General features: G+C 39.6%; 1 protein-coding gene and 2 long non-coding RNA genes across 7 annotated transcripts in view; 1 reads left to right on the forward strand and 2 right to left on the reverse strand.

Moving 5' to 3' along the window:
- The window catches only part of LOC125964393 (uncharacterized), a 602,357-nt gene that overhangs the window by 528,279 nt on the left and 61,080 nt on the right, over positions 1-12,998 (reverse strand). The gene's annotated exons all lie outside the window — the stretch shown is intronic.
- The window catches only part of FNDC3B (fibronectin type III domain containing 3B), a 361,128-nt gene that overhangs the window by 133,180 nt on the left and 214,950 nt on the right, over positions 1-12,998 (forward strand). The gene's annotated exons all lie outside the window — the stretch shown is intronic.
- Positions 1-12,998, reverse strand: part of LOC125964395 (uncharacterized) — a 34,746-nt gene that overhangs the window by 21,139 nt on the left and 609 nt on the right. The gene's annotated exons all lie outside the window — the stretch shown is intronic.

Here is a 12,998-nt window from a genome sequence, read left to right on the forward strand (position 1 = left end):
TAACCTTTTAGGATAGTAACTTTTCATGTTTTTCCTTGTAGTTTTACTGCATGCATATGAGTGTGCACACGCATGTACACATACACATACACACACACACACAAGTGTAGGTTAGTTTTGCTTGTTTTCAAACTTTATATAAATGAAACCATACTATTTGCATTCTCTCCTGACTACTTCTGTGAAACATTAATTTATGAGTTTCAAAGATATTGTGTGTAGCTGTTCATGTTTTTGTTACCAGATAGTGTTCAAATTCCTTATTTCTACACTCGTTACTTTTTTTTAAACATCTTTATTGGAGAATAATTGCTTTACAATGGTGTGTTAGTTTCTGCTGTATAAGAAAGTGAATCAGCTATATGTATACATATATCCCCATATCTCCTCCCTCTTACGTCTCCCTCCCACCCTCCCAATCTCACACCTCTAGGTGGTCACAAAGCATGGAGCTGATCTCCCTGTGCCATGCGGCTGCTTCCCACTAGCTATCTGTTTTACATTTGATAGTGTGTATATGTCCATGCCACTCTCTCACTTCGTCCCAGCTTACCCTTCCCCCTCCCTGTGTCCTCGAGTCCATTCTCTATGTCTGCGTCTTTATTCCTGTCCTGCCCCTAGGTTCTTCAGAACCTTTTTTTTAGATTCCATATATATGCGTTAGCATATGGTATTTGTGTTTCTCTTTCTGACTTACTTCACTCTGTATGACAGACTCTAGGTCCATCCACCTCACTACAAATAACTCAATTTTGTTGCTTTTTATGGCTGAGTAATATTCCATTGTATACATGTGCCACATCTTTATCCATTCATCTGTCATTGGACACTTAGATTGCTTCCATGTCCTGGCTATTGTAAATAGAGCTGCAATGAACATTGTGGTAGATGACTTTTTTTTTTTTTTTTTTTTGCGGTACGTGGGCATCTCACTGTTGTGGCCTCTCCCGTTGCGGAGCACAGGCTCCGGACGCGCAGGCTCAGCGGCCATGGCTCACGGGCCCAGCTGCTCCACGGCATGTGGGATCTTCCCGGACCGGGGCACGAACCCGTGTCCCCTGCATCGGCAGGCGGACTCTCAACCACTGCGCCACCAGGGAAGCCCCATGACTCTTTTTGAATTATGGTTTTCTCTGGGTATATGCCCAGTAGTGGGATTCCTGGGTCATGTGGTAATTGTTTTTAGTTTTTTAAGGAACCTCCATACTGTTCTCCATAGAGGCTGTATCAATTTACATTCCCACCAGCAGTGCAAGAGGGTTCCCTTTTCTCCACACCCTCTCCAGCATTTATTGTTTGTAGATTTTTTTGATGATGGCCATTCTGACCGGTCTATACTCCTTTCCTGATGAACATTTGTTCATCAGGGTTGTTTCCGGTTTGGGGATATTTTGAGCAGTGCTGCTACGAATATTCTTGTCTGTGTATTCTTGTCTGTGTCTCCAGGTCTGCGGGAGTTTCTCTGGAATGTTTAGTGAATAATAGAATTGTAGGTTACTAGATAATGCCAGACTCTTTTAAAATGCTGTAATGCTTTTTTCTACAACCTTATCAATCTTTAATATTTTCAGCCTTTAAACATTTTGCCGGTCTGGTGGGTGGTTCTTGTAATGGTGTCTGATCATGGTTTTAATTTGCATTTCTGTAAGTGTCTCATTACTTTTAAAGTTTCACCCAGCCCATGTACAGTTATATTTTTTATTTCTTTTAGAAAGGTGGACATTGGGTTACCTGAAAATCCTATATGCTATTGAAAAATCATTGAGATGGTATATTCCTTAGATTATTATAACTGAGAACTAGATCTCTTACATGAATACTATCAGATTTTTTTTCAATCCAAAGATTTTTCTCTTGCCATGTAAATTTTTGTATAATAAAGTTAAAAATGTATGGAATTGCTTATTTAGGTTACCAACTTGATGCCTTTTACTTGATATGTAGGCAACTACAAGCAGTAAGTTTGTGGTTTGCTAATATTGATTCTCTTAGCCCAGTGTATATAAATTGTCGCTTGCTTATGGTGAATAGAGTACTTCAGAGGAATTCACAACATCTAGTTTAAAAGATTCTAGACATTAGGAAGTAGTATCTTTTTAGTGTGTGCGTGCTTATGTGTCAGTGTGTGTGTGTGTGTGTATGTGTGGAAGGAAGTGCTGAAAGACATGCCATTTTGATCTTTTTGACTTTTTTTTTGTGCTGGAGAAAGAAAGTTACTGTTTGTTTGTTTATTTATTTATTTATGGCTGCATTGGGTCTTCGTTTCTGAGCACGGGCTTTCTCTAGTTGCTGCACGCAGGCTTCTCACTGCGGTGGCTTCTCTTGTTGTGGAGCACGGGCTCTGGGCTCATGGGCTCAGTAGTTGTGGTGCATGGGTTTAGTTGCTCCACGGCATGTGGGATCTTCCCAGACTGGGGCTCGACCCCGTGTCACCTGCATTGGCAGGCAGATTCTTAACCACTGTGCCACCAGGGAAGTCCCAAAGTTACTGATTTTAAAGGGTAAGCTAGTATTTTGAAAACTTAACATAAACCTAAAAGCGAATCTTGCTTATTTTACTGAGAAAAAGTAAGACTGTCACTTTAGGTACGAGGAAATGGGCTAAAAGCAGAACTTTTGGTATGAAATTTAAAAAAATGTATTTATGAATACTTATTGTATGACTCCTGTAAGAGGAAAGTCTCATTGTAGCACACACTACTTGGAGGTTTGTTTTTGGTAAACTTTAAAACATAGCTGCAGGTTCAGGTGATGTATCATCCTGTCGGGTGATTTGTATAGTGCTTAGGAGACAAAAATTAACGAATCACTGCCTTTATTCCCAGTTCTTGAATATAGATGAATTTAGGTTGTTATTTAGGGCAAAGATATTTTGTCTCATCACATCAAGTATCTTATTATGTTGTTATCTTATGAGTTAGTAGCATAATTATTTACATACTCTGGAGTATTATATATTTTTCTAGATGTCACAGGAATATTTGCACCCCTTATGGGTGAATTCTGTGCTTCAGTGAATTTGAGGGGGCAAGGAGGGGTAGTTGCAAGGAAGAGTGAAGCAAGCAGTTTCTCCCATTGATACTGGAAATCGAAATAGGAGTGTTGAATCGCTTTACATTTTTTGTTTTGTTTTTATAATTGAATATACTTTAGACCAAGTAACAGTTTGTTTCCCCCTGTATACAATTGCAGTATCTTATAAACTTACTCTAAATTGAATTTTCATACTGTACCATGCAGACTGGAAATGAGTCTTATTTTTTTGTTTTGTTTTTTAGTACACTAAATTTCAGTTCTAAAGTCATAGATCTTTGTTTTGTACAAGTACAATCCCATTTTATAAATTGTCTCATAAAGATGTCCACATCATAGAACCATGTTTACAAGTGGTGGTAGGTACAAAAGAGAGAAGCTGCCAGAAATTGTTTATTTAATGCTGGGGGTGTTCACCGCCTTGAATTTTGCTGTAATCTTCATGAATCACATTAGGTTGAGGAGTCCAGGATATATATATTTGTAATATAACTTGGTTATCAGGAGAGATTGTTTCATTCTGTTCTTTTTAGAAACACTTGTTTTTATGCTTTGGAGGTATTTCTGTTTCCTAGGTGAATACTCGAGCACGGTGGGTATTCGAGGCTGGAGGAAGTCTTCTCAGTCTTCCTTTATACACGAAGGACCTAAAGTGCACTGATTTATGTTAATACATATATGGACACTTTAGGAAACTATATTTAATTCATTTCAACATAGAATTTATTTAAGATATATTGCATTTTGCCAGGGCCAAGCGTTGCTAGACACATTTCAGATTCTTGAAGTAGAAACCAAAGAGGTTAAATTGTATGGAATCAAGAGACTTTAAAATATGTACATTTCAGAGTTAGCATTTATATGAAGCTTATTTCAGATTTTATGTCCCAGATTTATTAATCTAGATCAGAGTGTGTGTGTGCGCATTGATGTTGGGGGAAAACTAGTCAGCATTTCAAGGCTACCCATTTCGTTCTGAATTAGGATTGTAATTCAGCCAAGTTTGTGAATCTTTACCTTTTTCCAGTATGTATTGGACTGTTTTGATCACTGCTGTGTTTCTTGTGCCTCAGTCAATACCTGCTGCAGGGTAGCACTCTAAATTTTTGTTGAATGACTTCATGAAATGAATGAATGAATGAGTAATTATTGGCCTTTTGTCGATTGTTTGAGAGCATACAAGCTACCTTGAGTCTGATCTCTCCCGATTGAAATGGTTCTTACAAATTGCAGTCAGAAGTAATTCAGTTGACGAAAGCATGTGCTCTTGTCATGGTCTGCTTGTTCCAGACACTCTGGAATCTAGATCCTAAGTCTCCTATGTGTTCATTTTTCTTTTAAGAATAATTATGACTGTCTAATGGCTAAAGAATCAGAAGCTGTAAGAACTCTTGGTAGTCCCAACAGTCATTTCTTTCTATACCCATTCAAACGGCTTAGAATTTTGGAGGCCCATTCATCTATGTTCCTCTTCTGATCTTCCCCAGAGATGATAATAAAAAGAGATTGAAAATGCTGATGTCATTTACTTCTCTACAAAAGGAACGCATTTAGGTAGTGACAGAAAGGAGAAGAGTGTCCTTTGTGCCATTTGCATTGTCTCATTTAATTATCCTAATAGGCCTGCAAGGTTGGAATAGTGATTAGCCCACTTTATAGATCAAGAAACCAAGGCTCTCAAGTCTGCCTTTGCTCCCTAGAATATGTACTCCATGAAGGCTGCAGTTGCGTCTGTTTTGTTCACCATTGTTATTTCATTATGTAGTACAGTGCCTGGCACATAACTGCGTAAGTACTGATTGGCTTTACTTCCTGGGGATCACATGACTAGTTAGTGGAAGCAACTCCGCTTACATGCGGTTTTCACTCATTTCACAGCCTTTGAGCTCTTTTCCCTGTAGTTCTTTTAGTTCTCTAAGAGGTGATTGTGAGTTACACATCTCTCAGAAGAAGTGGTGAGAGTCCAGTGGCATGCTTATCTTAGACTTCCCAGCCTGGGCAGGATTGTGGCCTGGCCCCTGTCGTAATACTACAGGAAGGTAGAGGTCTTTTCTCTACACGGAACATGCTAATGACTATCCTTGGTTGCTAATAGTGTGTTTACTAATTTTATGTAATGTACTACTTACCCTCAGTTTTCAAATTTTTATATGTTTTTTCAAATTGTTCTATTTTCAAATTGTTATAGCAAGTGAAAATAACTAGAAAAAAGTATAACTAACTGGCCATTATTATACACATTGCCGAATCTTAGCATGATTTGCTTCTATGAGCCCAGTAATTATATACTGCCTCTACTACTCTCCTACTGATCTTATAAAAGGACTCTACAGGTTAGCTCTCTCTTCTTTTACTCTTTGATTTTTGCTATTTTGAAGTTGTGGGAATCAGGGAAGGTGTTGCTGTTTTTCTGCCATTCTGCTGCACCTTTGCCCAGGATGATGTAATGGAACTGAGCAGACCATGTCAGTGGAATGCTGGAGATGGCTTGTACCATCTCCCAAGAGCCGATTGTCAAATTTTCAGACATTTTGGGCCCTGGTTGTTAAGCACAGCCATTATTAAACATTAAGATATACAAGCTTACAATTTAAACTGTATTTAATAACAAAGATAATAGATACTTGAAATTCCTCCTTTCCTGGTCTTGTAGTACATGTTGCTGTTATCTATACTCTTGAGGTTCTTTAGGTCTCTTGTGTCTATATGATGGAAATGCTGCATAGCAGAGTGTTGCTATCTTTCCAAGTCCATGTTCAGGTATGTCGTGTTGCTGGGTTGATCTTGGCCATGGCGGGAACATTTATACCACGGAAACTGGCAAACACTACAATTCAGGACATACCCTCCCCCCTTTTTCCCTGGAGAACCATTTGTTGTTAAATATTTACAACCACACACTGTGGGATGCCTAGAAACGAGGAGATTGATACTGCTATATTTTGTGTTATTTGTTTGGTTATCTTTGTAATATTTAGTCACAGTGAGGGAAAGAAATAGCTAGGAGATAGACAACAGTGAGGAAGAAAGTTGAGGTACAGAGGCGTGCCTTAGCCTAGAAGCAAACATAGGACTAACTCAGATAATGTGTATGGTAAAACTATACTGATTTACTTACTGGTATTGCAGGTTATTTTTAGAAAATTTTCTTTTAAAAAGATACAGCTTTATAAAACAATTACCCAACATCTTATTCTCAGCTAAAAGCCTTTTATAATAATTTTTAAATTTTGTGTGGGTGTAAATGTTATTGCATATAAGCTGTTCTAGAATAATTTCATACATTTTTAGAGCTCAGAGAGTGGGGTTTGCTTTTGAGACAAAAATTTTTTGAGGTGTCTTCACTCGTTTTTTTAAAATTGAGGTAAACTTGGTGTGAAATGAGTTTCAGATGCACAAACTTTCACTTTTTTTTTTTTTTTTTTTTTTGCGGTACGCGGGTCTCTCACTGTTGCGGCCTCTCCCGTTGCGGAGCACAGGCTCTGGACATGCAGGCCCAGCGGCCATGGCTCACCGGCCCAGCCACTCCGCGGCATGTGGGATCTTCCCGGACCGGGGCACGAACCCGTGTCCCCTGCATTGGCAGGTGGACTCTCAACCACTGCGCCACCAGGGAAGCTCTCACTCATTTTAAATCACATGGTGGTGGTGATCTATATTTGTGTGTGTGTGTATAACGAATAATTCAGCATTTCATAATTTAGGCCCACTTGTAGATACTTACACATAGGCCTTGCAGTCCAACAGCTAAGCTAGATTGCTCAAGGTTTCCCCCGCCTCCTACCTTGATGTAAAAGTTTTACTTGTGCCAAGCTGTCATGTTTTCTTGAGTGACACCCCAGAATGCGTTACCGATCTTCACCAGCAAGCCCATGCCAGCACTCATCGACACTTCTGTTCCAAAGGTACCTTGAGCACTTGTGGAACACTGAGAGCTGCATCCATTCTGTCAGAGGTGCCCTTTAGAGGCGTAACCAAAGGGATTGCCTGAGCAGGTCTCTGGGTTGTTGGGCAGCCTTCTGCTGAATGCACATTGCTGAGATTGAGGCCTGCCTGTAGAAGCAAGCCAGTAGGAGCGTTTGGGGGTGGAGGGGTGGGACCTGGTGCTTGTGTGTGCTCACAAAGTAGTTACTAAATATTAAAATAGATGCAAGGGTTAAATGATTCCTAAAAAGGTGTTTTTCAAGCCGGATGGTTTTGTTTACTGCAGGGATTGCGCATTTGTTGGAAATGGCATTGAAGTACAGTGGAGGTGAGTCATACATTTCCTAGCCACTTAGCCGATATCAAATGATTAAAAACCATTTCATGGATAGGGCCATGCAGCCAGAAAAACCTACAGGGACTGACTTGATGATACCCACTTTTAGAAAAGAATTGGCTGAGTTTAACTTGTCCTCATTAGGAAGCATGCCATGTAACAGTGATGAAAGTAGCTCATGTGCAAGTAGATTGCTCTGGTCCATTCACTTCCACTGGGCGAGTTACTTTGTGCTGAAAGCTCACTGTTAATATTTCCATTTAAATAGCACTTTATGAAAAGTCTCATAGTATCTTCACATTTTATGTGTACCACAGAGAGGGAAATTCATTGCTTAATTCAACTTAAAAACAGAATTTTTAAAAACTAGGCGACCCTAAAAGGCTGACTTCCACACACCAACGTAAGCCACTGCGTTCAGTTTCCATCCTGCCCCTCATGTTTTACACAAAACTGGCTTCCTATCAAGGTTTGCTATTTACCTTCCTTCAAGTAGAATTTTTAACACTCAAATCTAAGTTTTTGGTTTAAATTTTATTATCTTTGTTACTTAATTGATATGTTTAAAAATATTAGCCAAGTTCTCCTCCTTCTTCCCCTACTTTTATTAAAAGTAGAAATGCCAGTCTAGAGGGGGTAATTTTTTCCTAATTCCATAGATTCCTCAGCATTTTCCTCCCAAGGAGCTGGCTGTACCTTGTTTGTCACTCTTGAGTGCAGAATATTCAGGATTGTGGACAAATCATGTCCCCTTTCCCCGCCTCGCAAATAACAAATCACAGGTACCACACAGAAGACTTTGGTGGGTCAGGGCAGATGCCACACTTCACCTTTGCTGTGATAATGTTTGGGGTTGGAGGCAAGCGAGGTTACGATTCATTGCTTACAAGTGAATCCTTTCTTACCTGCCCGGAGTTGCCCCCGGTCTCCATTCCAGTATGGCTCCCATGGTGATAGGGAGAGAGGAAGGAAGGAAATAATGTCGTGTTCCCCTCCTCCTTGCTGCAGAAGCCTGCTAGGCTGGCTTGGTGGAGAAGGTGAAGAAGGCAAGCCTCCAGTGGCTGGAGACTGTTGAGAATGTTATACAGAAACAGGGCTGTATATAGTTACTGCTCCTTTTACTTGATCTTCTCCGAGCTTCCTAGGTAAACTAGGAGAGCTCAGATGAAACACATTCTGTAAATATAACTTTCAGCTAATGAAACATGCCCTTCCCGTGATTGACCTTTTTTTTTTTTAAAAAAAACAGTTTTGAGTTCAAACCAAGACAGTAGAATTTCATTATGCAAATCTTTGAGCCACTTTTATAGCATCACTGTCTTAGTATTGCTCTAATGTTAAAAGTCTTCTCTGTTTACTGTAAGATAAAACCTTTGTGTTTGGTTGGAAAAGAAAGGGACTCCTTGGAGCCCCTTGCCAGTGGCTGTATGAAGATAGGCGGCTGAGACCTGTTCACAAAGGCCTTCTGTGCTGTGTCTCTGTGGCCCTACAAAGGTGGTAAGCCGAGCCCAGAGGGAAGTCTACGGAAACGCAAAGCTGAAGTTCCTATGTTCATTATTTCAAAATGGAGTTGCTCCTTTATTTACAAAACAAAGTGACACACCAGCAAGTCACAAACGTTTCATATGATTATATTAAGACAGGCTAAGAACATACTTTAAAAACACATGGTTTAAAAGCACATATTCACCCTCTCCAAAACTGTTGTTTTGTGTAGATCTAGTACTCATACGTCTTTCGGTAGAAAATTTTGCTGGATTTCTGTTTTTTCCTTGTTGTAGAGGTGGCACATATTACTACTGGAAACTTGGATGTCCAGCGTTTTTTCCCCTTCTATTCATTTTATTAAAGAATGGGATATCTTTTTAAAACTCTCTTCATCTATTAGTATGAGTAGGTAACATAATACTGGTGGAGGTGGGCTTGGGGGAGGTTTAGAGGGAGGAATTGCATTCTTTTGGCATTCCTGAGAGGAAAACAGCTGCATTAACCATTTTTTTTGGGGGGGGTGGTTGGGAGGGGGTGGTACAGGGGCATCTCCCCGATGCTCAGAATTTCAGCATTTTACAGCTGAGCACAAACAGCTTGGCATAGTTAGGCCTGGAGTCAGTGTGCGTGTGTTACAGTTCTGATTATTAGCCAACAGAAGACAGCTGTATACATTACTAATGAAAGTACTTTGAAATAAAAAAAAAAAAAAATCCAATAGTGGGGTTTCCCCTATAAACCAGATGTGTACAGTGGTTTTGCCCTGTGTCTGCCCTGTATTTTAGCACCATTTTTCAGGGAAATAAATGGAAGCCAGCATTTGAGAGGTTGGACATGTGGTGAAAGTAGATATGTTTGTAGCAAAATAAGGTATGTTGTGGTTGACTAGAAACATTTTCAGGTTTATTATTTTAAGAGAGTCATTGCTGCCCCGGCCAGTCATTCCATTCCTCCTCCTTTGCCTCTTATAAAAAGAAAACATTGTGTGCCTGCAAACATATGCTCCATTATCAGGCTTCAGACACACAATGGTCTAAATCTTTAGGGGCTTTGAGTGCTTTCAGTAGGTAAATGGTAGTGTAAGGGGTTTACTATTTGATATATGTCTTCTAAAGCATCTCTGGAAGTGGACATTTTGTTTTTGTTGCCTGTGGGAATTTCTGTCCTTTTTTTCGAGTACATTTAACCCATGACCCAAAATTACCTAGATCTCAGTTTCTGGATTTTTTCCGAAAATAGTGATCAAGTAAGGAATGTCTAAGACTAGGAGTAGGGATATCTGGAACTACCTAGATCTCAGTTTCTGGATTTTTATTGTGTGACAGAGTAAGGAATGTCTAAGATTACAAGTCAGAGGGAAAATTCTAAGATCCTGTCAATTTTTTGTTCCAAAACAGTATGTTTCTTGGGGGGAAGGAAAATTCCTGACTGGTCCTGGGGAAGAAATGAAGTAGAACTGGTATTGAAGAGATCTTTCTCTGTGGGAACACAGCAAAAATACATTTCCAAGAACTTGCCTGGGGAATTCCCAGATTCTTTTAAACCTTTACATGTCAAGTACCTTAATATAAATACAGGTTTAGACATATTGGTTTGATGTTTCAATACCTATTTTTAATATGTAGTTTTATCATCCAGGTCTTCTGTTTTCCACTTGTTCTATCAAGTCATGGTTTTCAAAACAGTCACAATTTAAATATAAGGAGCCTATTCCTTTTCCTTCCTTTCATTTAAAAAATTCTCCAGTGAAAGATGAGAGCTCAGAAGTGGGTTGCTAAGGGTTTTTAATATTCTGAGTGATGTCAGTTTTACCACAGCTTTATTTAATCTTATATTTTAATGCCTCTTATCCATGTAACATGGGCATTGAAAAGGTTCTGTAGTTTGTTGTGAGAAAATCCCAGTAAAATCATTTATAGACAACTTTTAAAGTTAAATTATTAACTTTTCCTAAGGAGTTTCTTGAGGGAATTTTCCTTTCCCCATTTCATAAGTCAGCGAAAAGGAAACTGGAATTAGTGTATAGGGTTAAAAATACACTAAAGTGAAGGAGGGGAACATTATGAGAATTTTGCTCCGGGGTAAATGACAAGCCAATTTGTAGAATTCCTTTTTCTGCTTGACAGAAGGTAATCTGTTTCTTCTTTTGGATTTCTTCCTGGTGGTGGCCCCAAGCTTTGTATCACAGATTCTTTTATCACAAGGGCCCTAAACTTGACTCTAACTATTTTAAAATAAAGCTTAAGGTTACCAAACACCTTAACAGAGATTTCTCTATTAAGGTACAAGGGGTAAACAATTCTGATGTGTTCTTCAAACCCACTGCTTCAAGGAGGAGTCTTGATGTGTGGTTTCTGAGCTGCTGTGTGAATCATGCTGAAGACATTTGACGCCTTAGGTGCGCTCAGAAGAGAAGGCTGTGGCAGAGAAATGGGGATGGTGGTCGCTGCCTGTGAGACTCATCGGTGTTGGTGTATAGCGCGGCTCAGGGATGGGTTATTTACAGGGGAACTGGGAGTCCGTCAGCAAACTGCGAATCCGTTCATGGGTGCAGCAAAAGGTGCCCATTGGGGGAATGTTTCTGAGCTCTGTGGGCGCCTCCTCAGACTGAGGGAATTCGGGCTGCTCTGGGTAGGGGCTGTGAAAACTGCCATTTTCACACCTCTAGGTGCAGAATGACTCCCATTTCCCTGACCACCAGGTGACTTCATCATTCAACTTGTTATGACCGAAAGAATTTGAGAATATTTGGGAAGGAACATTCTCGTTCCCTAGTTGGGAAAATGCTAAAAGATCAGAAGTTTCTAAGTACTGAACCTTACTCCAGAGGTAGTTTTTTCTGCCTGCTTTGTTTTCTACTCCATGTTGGGACTCCCACTTAGTTTTTAGTCTTGTGATTTGAAACCAGTTTTTGCAACGTGAAGTCTAACCTACAGACTATTATTTTTAGCCTGAAAATCATCTGTTTAAAAATCCCAAATCTGAACGGTTCTCTTATCTTGCTTAAAATTCTTTCTAGTACTTTTAAGCCAACAGAAGGGAAAATGTAAACAATTTGTTAATTGCAGCAGCTGTTCCCTGAGTATCTTTATGTTAATGTTTTGAATTGGCAGATTTGAAAGATTTTTAGAAAGAGCATCTGGATTGATGTCCTATTCAAACCTCAATCTTGAGAAGTGGAATCAGCCTCTTCAAAACAAACAAACAGAAGCCTTACACAGATTGAGAGGGTGACTGCAAAGTCATGGTGAAATTTCTATAAAATTGTAGAGGAGAATGAAGACAAATGGTCTTGGTTATTAGGCTGTGGGTGAAGAGCCTCTTATTGGATTTAGTATGGTGTTTATCTAGCTGCTGTGGTAAATGAAGTCTTTTGCGTATACAGTTAATTCCCAATTATTCATACACGCTTGGGCCAAATTGCTGATTCTCTATGGACTTTGGAGACCTTTCCTCTGCCCCGCCCCATTTGTTGTCCATCCGGTCCCATGGCCTGATTTCCTCTTTCGCCAGGCTTTCTCAGAGGGGTTCCCAGCTGCTTTCCTCACTTCCATTTTTGTTTCCTTATCAGGCTCCTGCTGCTTTGCTTTCTCTGCTGTGTTCCCTGACAGTCCAGGATTCTTGTCTTGATACTGCTTTTCTTAGTTATCTCAGATCAGTGATAGAGAAACTAGTTACCTGTTAGGGAAAAACTCTGTGGAAGATGATGTCTGCTGCTCCTTGCTTTTCTCTGTCATCTTTGGGCTTTTGTGGAATGAAGGAGTGGAGATAAGTAGAGAAAGGGTTTTCCCTAAAAACGTTTCCAAGCTGTTCTGTTAAGTGGTTTCTTCAGGATTTTACAGTTCTGTGGGGGAGATGTTAGAGTTAAACGCTTAAATAGTCTTTTCATCCTTCTTTTTCCTTTTTTGTTCTCAACTTAGACGTTTCTTCCCATTGCAAATCATTAGACAAGGGCCCTTTAGAGGATGTGTATCTGAGGAAAGTTTAACTTTGGGATGGAGTTGGAGCTACAGTGGTAAGAATGACCTTGAATGGCTCTTCATTTAGCAAATATCTGATTTATTGAGTTCTTATATTTTGAATATTGTGGAGGATATAAAATAAATTTGAGATTCTGCCTTTAAAGAGATTTACATAAATTTAGGAGAGGAGTCTACACAGAAAACCACAAATCTAAAGCCGGTACATACACACATGATTAACAAAGGTGAGAAAC

The sequence above is a fragment of the Orcinus orca genome, chromosome 5 (assembly GCF_937001465.1).
Source record: "Orcinus orca chromosome 5, mOrcOrc1.1, whole genome shotgun sequence".
Taxonomy (NCBI): Eukaryota; Metazoa; Chordata; class Mammalia; order Artiodactyla; family Delphinidae; genus Orcinus; species Orcinus orca.